The sequence below is a fragment of the Limulus polyphemus genome, unplaced genomic scaffold (assembly GCF_000517525.1).
Source record: "Limulus polyphemus unplaced genomic scaffold, Limulus_polyphemus-2.1.2 Scaffold673, whole genome shotgun sequence".
Lineage (NCBI taxonomy): Eukaryota > Metazoa > Arthropoda > Merostomata > Xiphosura > Limulidae > Limulus > Limulus polyphemus.
This window is the reverse complement of record NW_013666283.1, coordinates 72,099-79,918: the sequence shown is the minus strand read 5'-3', so window position 1 is coordinate 79,918 and position 7,820 is coordinate 72,099. Positions and strand designations below refer to the sequence as shown.

Genomic DNA, 7,820 nt, shown 5'->3' with positions numbered 1-7,820 from the left:
GGAACTATATTCACGTACAGTTATTTAACAGATAATGTGTAGGAACTATATTCACGTACAGTTATTTAACATGATAATGTGTAGGAATTATATTCACGTACAGTTATTTAATATGATAATGTTTATGAACTATATTCAGATATTGTTATTTAACACAGATAATGTTTATGAACTATATTCACATACAGTTATTTAACACAGATAATGTGTAGGAACTATATTCACGGATAGTTATTTAACACAGATAATGTGTAGGAACTATATTCACGTATAGTTATTTAACACAAATAATGTGTGGGAACTATATTCACGGATAGTTATTTAACACAGATAATGTGTAGGAACTATATTCACGTACAGTTATTGAACACAGTTAATGAGTAGGAACTATATTCACGGATAGTTATTTAACACAGATAATGTGTAGGAACTATATTCACGTACAGTTATTTAACACAGTTAATGTGTAGGAACTATATTCACGTACAGTTATTTAACACAGTTAATGTGTAGGAACTATATTCACGTACAGTTATTTAACACAGTTAATGTGTAGGAACTATATTCACGTATAGTTATTTAACGCAGACTCATCTATGATAGTACAATACTTATAGAAAAACACATGAAGCTTAATATTAATGTAAAAAAATTTCACTGAACACATAAACGATATTCAGGACTGAAAATAAAAAGGCTCAGTGTTTCGTTGGACACATCCTTCGTTTTAATGTCTTCTATTTTTGATTTTTTTAGTAGGAGATTTTAAGAGATGGCCAAAAATGGAGGATGTGCAGATAAAGTAATTTCCGCATTCATCAGTTATTCCGGAACTCAGGACCGAGAGAGTTTGTTTAGTTGAAATTCTTTCTGATATTTAACCTGCCTATGGGCATAACCTCACAAATTGTAAACGTCATTTAAACATGAGCCACCAAAGAGAGTGTTAGTATGGACATAGAATATACCTTGCGTATTTTCTTAACTTAATCTTACATATGAATCCAACTGACAGAATCTGATAATTTTGGTTCCCGCGAAAACCATTTTCTACAACATCTATGTTTCCTAAGTATAAACGCAGAAGACATGGAAACAACATCAACAAGTTAACCATAAACAAGATTAATTATAAATATTATTTACACGAGTGGTTTTAATGTTAACTGTAATTCCAAATCAAGTTAATTTTAAACATTAGACACACGAGTATTTTTCATGCTATAACTCTAAATCAGGTTAATGTTAAGTATCATATACATGAATACTTTTAATGTTAACCATAACCAGTATTCCTCATCTTGAACAGTTGATAGATGGAAACAAGATCGAACAAAATGATTGCATTAATTTTGAGCTTGTTAAGAAAAAAAGTGGGAAGTTTAGAAAATGATAAGGATCCTTAGTCAGATAATATTTCCCCAAAAGTTTTGAAGGAGGTTAAAGATTGAATATGTTATCCACATGCTACCATATTTTGTAAGCCCTAGAATAGTGGACAGATGCCAAAGAATTAGAAGTTAGCTAATGTCACTCCTCTTTTCAAGGGATATAATAAAAATTATTCCAGTAATTATAAGCCTATTAGTCTTACATCAGTTGTGGAAAGTGTTTGGGAAGTTTGATGAATGGTGCTTTGAAAAGTCATTTAACAAAGTTTAGAATTTTATTGGATAGTCAACATGGTTTCACTAAGGGAATATCTTGCCTTACAAATCTTTTGACATTCTTTGAAAAAGTTACTGCTTATCTAAATAGTAGTTTTAGTCATAAGTATGTTAGTATTTATTGTAGGAATGAGACAGATGCGCAATATGTTCAATACGAATTAAAATCTCAAACACACTGCAAAAAGCATATAAACAAAAACTTTATAAGCACTTTACACACACTGTGGAATAGTAAACAAACCAACTACAGAGTATGAAGCCACCAAAGCACTTGAGAAATTCGGTAGAGTAAAAAGAAAAATTTCACAAAACCACAAATTTGTCAATTTGAATATCTGACTGACTTACGTTGTTGGAAAGGCATAGATCTCTCCTGCCTTCACCTTATGCAAATCTAAATCCACATGATTAAATTACGCTACTTTGGCTAAAAAACGGGTTTCTTAGTTTCACTTATAACCTTGGTAATAACAAGTAATAACAATAATCATTATGCAACAGCACTAATGAACTAACAATACACTAGTTGTCGTATTCTATATGATTACGAGCACGCTCTTTAAGTTGTCAAGTAACAATCTGTCCTCATATCACGTGCGGGTGCACGATTGCTTATGATTATGTACTGCGTGATCAGCCTGCAGTTGAATCAGTTGGATGTAAGAACGTGGACTATATAGATTCCCTAAATCTAGACTCTAAATGTGATCTAGCCTGTGAAAGTGAAGTTTCCAGTTCTACACATCTCATTCGAAGGTTATGTGTTGGACAAAGTAATTCTTTCATAGAAGTCGGTTCCTAAGACGTGAGTCTCCTACATAAGGACGAACGCTACCACTGCCGAAGTCTGACACGGCTTTGCTCGAGTGCTCTGGACTGAACACAGGAATGATAAGTTGTATAATTTACCTTTGCATTGTTTTCAAACTAAGTGTGACCTCTTGACATTTAAGGTTGTACTTGAAACAGCGCAATTTTTAAAATATGCCTTTCAATGAAATAAAACGGGAAAAAAGTGGAAAATATTTTTTTGATAAACTTGAAAAGTCTTTGTCCCAGTGAAGAGAGTAGTATCGCAAGAATAGAGATAAGGTTAGAAATAGTAATGCTGAATATGCAAAACAATCCTTAGCCATTAATCCTGCCAAAGAAGAAACTGCTACCCTGGCTCGATGGAAGAAAAACTATAGCAAAGATATCAACAAAAGTCAGAAAATGTCAAATACAGCTCTAAGAAAAACTATGAGAAGGATAGGCCTAGCGCCTAGTCATCCTCGATACTTAGTACCAAAAAAAGCTATGAGACAAGCGTAAAAAAAATTTAAATAAAAAAATTAGGAAGTAGGAATGGGAGCGACAAAAAGTAAGGAAACAAGGTAGAAATGAGCGGATAACATTACTACCCTTGGTGGTTTTTGACAAGGTGCAACCTCAAAGTTGGTGTAGCCACTGTTCCGCCCATTCCTACTTCGTGTGCTTTTGTACCTTGATTATTGGTAAAATTAAATGAAAGGTGTCAATAGCTAAGTTCCTCTATTGTAAACTTTGTTTCTTCATCTAAGTATAGATACACGTATGTAACCAAATTAAGTGATCCTAACTAAATGCATGGCATCATAAGAGGGGCATTTGATGTCGGAAGTGAGACAATAGTCATACTTTGCTTATTGGAGACATTATAATTATCTGACTGGTAAGGTGTGAACCAAACGTATTGTATCAACATGGTTGGTTTTGAAATATTTAAATTTGTTGAGTATTTGCAAATAATTAGCTAATGATAAAACTCAATTCAAGACTATAATTGGATCAAAGTTCAAAGTAAAACACAAAGTAGGCATGGGCGGAACAATGGCTACACCAACTTTGAGGTTTCACCGTGTCAAAAGCCACCAAATGTTGTAATGTTATCCAACCCATTCTTAACTTATTTCCTTACTTTTTGGCGCTCCCATTCTTACTTCCTAATTTTTTTATTTAAAACTTTTTTACACTTGCGTTAATTATAACTCTAAATCAGGTTCATGTTAATATTATATACTCGAGTTGTTTTAATGGTAATTATTACTGTAAATTAGATTCATAGCACATTATTATACACATGTGAGTATTTTTACTGTCGGGTCAGCAAAATGTTCTAAACAAAAATACAACAGTTCGAACGAAGTCTTGCATTTTTATTACTACAAATAAACCTTTGTACAGCACCTAATCAGACACAATTCAAATATACCAACTACTGAAATAAGTATATCACATGGTATTTATCAAAATCTGCTGTTCGCTGGATTTATACGACAATTTATAAAACATCCACAGTTAACTGGATTTATATAACAATGTATAAAACATCCACAGCTAACTGGATTTATATAACAATGCATAAAACATCCACAGCTAACTGGATTTCTATAACAATTTATAAAACATCCACAGTTAACTGGATTTCTATAACAATGTATAAAATATCCGCAGTTAACTGGATTTCTATAACAATTTATAAAACATCCACAGTTAACTGGATTTATATAACAATGTATAAAACATCCGAAGTTATCTGGATTTCTACAACAATGTATAAAACATCCATAGTTAACTGGATTTCTATAACAATTTATAAAACATCCACAGTTAACTGGAATTCTATAACAATGTATAAAATATCCGCAGTTAACTGGTATTCTATAACAATCTAAAAATTCGCTGTTAACTGGATTTATATAACAATTTATAAAACATCCGCATTAATTGGATTTCTTTAACAATTTATCAAACATCTACAGTTAACTGGATTTCTATAACAATGTATAAAATATCCGCAGTTAACTGGATTTCTATAACAATGTATAAAACATCCACAGTTAACTGGATTTCTATAACAATCTAAAAATTCGCTGTTAACTGGATTTATATAACAATTTATAAAACATCCGCATTGATTGGATTTCTTTAACAATTTATAAAACATCTACAGTTAATTAGAGTTACATAACAATTTATAAAACATCTACAGTTAACTAGAGCTATATAACAATTTATAAAACATCTACAGTTAATTAGAGTTATATAACAATTTATAAAACATCTACAGTTAACTAGAGCTATATAACAATTTATAAAACATCTGAAGTTAACTAGATTTCTGTAACAATTTATAAAACATCTGTAGTTAACTGGATTTCTATGATAATTCGTATAACATCTGTAGTTAACTGGATTTCTATAATAATCTATAAAACATCTATATCTCTCCATTGGCACAGCGGCATGTCTGCGGACTTACAACTCTAGAAACCAGGTTTCGATATCCGTTGTGAACAGAGCACAGATAGCCGTACCTTTGTGCTTAATTACAAACAAAAACATCTGTAGATAACTGGATTTCTGTAACAATTTATAAAACATCCGTAGTTAACTGGACTTATATAACAATTTATAAAAAATCGCAGTTAACTGGATTTATATAACAATTTATAAAAAATCGCAGTTAACTGGATTTATATAACAATTTATAAAAAATCGCAGTTAACTGGATTTATATAACAATTTATAAAAAAATCGCAGTTAACTGGATTTATATAACAATTTATAAAAAAATCGCAGTTAAATGGATTTATACAACAATTGATAAAACATCCGCATTAACTGGATTTATATAACAATTTATAAAAAAATCGCAGTTAACTGGATTTATATAACAATTTATAAAACATCTACAGTTAACTGGATTTCTATAACAATGTATAAAATATCCGCAGTTAACTGGATTTCTATAATGATTTATAAAACATCTACAGTTAATTAGATTTCGGTAACAATTTATAAAACATCTGTAGTTAACTGGATTTCTTTAACAATTTATAAAACATTTGTAGTTAACATCATTTCTATAACATTTTATAGACTTGCCTGAATAAATGCATTGAACTTGTGTTACTTAGAGAGTTGTACACAGGAAATCGAAAAAACAGTTAGGTTGTAGTACATAGACTATACAAAGAATGCATAGTGCGAGTTGATATTTCACTGCTGTATGAAAAACCTCTCCTAATGTAGTTCTCGTATTACACCTACTAAAACATAGATCTCGTGTCTCAACCCTTTGGTTTTTATTTTTTTAAGTCTTACAAGTAATGAGATATCTCAATTACGTTTACTTAGGCCTTGTTTAATATAAAAAAGTGTGTTATTTATAAAAAGTTTCAGCTTTTAAGAACTCGCTATTTCATTTAATTCAACATACAGAAAATCAGGCACTCAAGCATGGACTCAAACTCTAGCTGGTCTCACACTGAGTGATAGTCAGCCACGTAAAGTTACAGCCTCCCAGTGGCTGAGCAGTAAGTCTGTAGGTTTAAGACGTAAAAATCGGGTTTCAATACCAGTGGTGGTGATCAGAACACAGATAGTCCGTTCTGTAGCTTTATGCTTAAAAACAACTGAAACAAACCATACAAGTAATTAGTGTGATTAATTATAATATTCGTCGCTTTCTTGTTGATATTTTGATATTCCTCGCATGTAACCAGCATGTGTAGAAAAATAGTTTAAACGCTTATGGACCTTATACTGTCGTTAGCCCTCCAGTGGCTCAGTGGTAAGTCTGAAGGCTTATAACGCTAAAAACCGGGTTTCGATACCCGTGGTGGGCACAAACACAGATAGCCCATTGTGTAGCTTTGTGCTTAATAGCAAACAAACAAAGAAATATTAGAGTTAACGGTAATGTGTACCATTCCTTCTATTATCAAATATCAATGTGTAACACTTCCTTCTATTATCAAATATCAATGTGTAACACTTCCTTCTATTATCAAATATCAATGTGCAACACTTCCTTTTATTATCAAATATCAATGTGTAACACTCCCTTCTATTATCAAATATCAATGTGTACCATTCTTTCTCTTATCAAATATCAATGTGTACCATTCCTTCTATTATCAGTTATCAATGTGTAACACTTCCTTCTATTATCAAATATCAATGTGTACCATTCCAAATAGAGCCACAAGAACAGTTCCTGCTTTTACCTTATGTCTTAAACCCAGTTACTAGATTTCATATTTTTAGTTGTGACTCATTTCTCGACACTTATGTTTCAACTTTCTTATTTCGCTCAATAAACCTTAGCTTCGTGACAGTGAGAGAGATATTACGCTCTTAGCATAGGGAGCTAGTGCCGTGTCATCCAGGAACACTTGCTATCCCATAAAACCAGTTTGTTAATTCTAATGAAGAGATGCTGAAAACTAGTAATCATTAAAACATTTTTCTGTTTGTCAGTTCATGTTTAGGGATAGATTCAACATTGTGTAAAAACTGGTCTGGTAGTTTTAACAAAGAAACTTTGACTTCTCACAGAGAACTGTTGACCGCTAAAAGGAAGGTTATGAACACTCAAACTTAAGGAAAGTTTTGACTATTCAAGGATTTACTTTAAATAAGATATTCATTCTACCAAAAGACAAAAGGCTCAAACTCTTGAGCTAAACATTTAAAGAGTTAAAAAATTCGATTTTCTTAGTAGGTAAGCATCTCTTCCGATACTTCCTATCTTGGAAAAAAAGTTAGATAAATTATCGTATGATTTGTGAGGAAAAGTTTTATACTGTCGAACTTAATATGCTTACTAAGTCTTTTTAATTTATTGATTGCGTCACTTATTCAAATAATTCATTCCTTTCTTAAATGACCTTTAAGACAGCGAAATACAACTACCCTGACCTTTTCTGAAGTTGGTGTTCTGTTGTCAAGACGGTTACTAGCTGTTGTTTTCCAGTGGCCGGTATGACAGGAGAGAATCACCGCTAGCGACAGAGCCCGGTCTCACAGGATGACTGGAGTTCTGAGTGAGAACCAGCGAGTTTTACCTCCAAGACGCGTCAGTGATCGATTAAAACTTCCTGCGAAAGAGGACGTTTCGTTTCTAGCATCTCTTTCTGCCTTGTGTTCAACGAAACTGAAAGTAAAAAAAAGTAGCTTGATAAAGAATATGCACACTTCCTATACAAATCACATTTATTGGCATCATTTCAGTAAAACGAAACGTGTATAGACTTTTCCAAAATAAAGAAACTCTCGCCTCGCTTTGTGCATGCCCTCACGACGACATTGATATTAATTGTATGCATTTTATTATGTTCGCAG

At 32.1% G+C, this 7,820-nt stretch overlaps 1 pseudogene; it reads right to left on the bottom strand.

Moving 5' to 3' along the window:
• Positions 1-7,596, bottom strand: part of LOC106459875 — a 61,556-nt pseudogene extending 53,960 nt beyond the window's left edge.
• Positions 7,597-7,820: the final 224 nt, after the last annotated feature.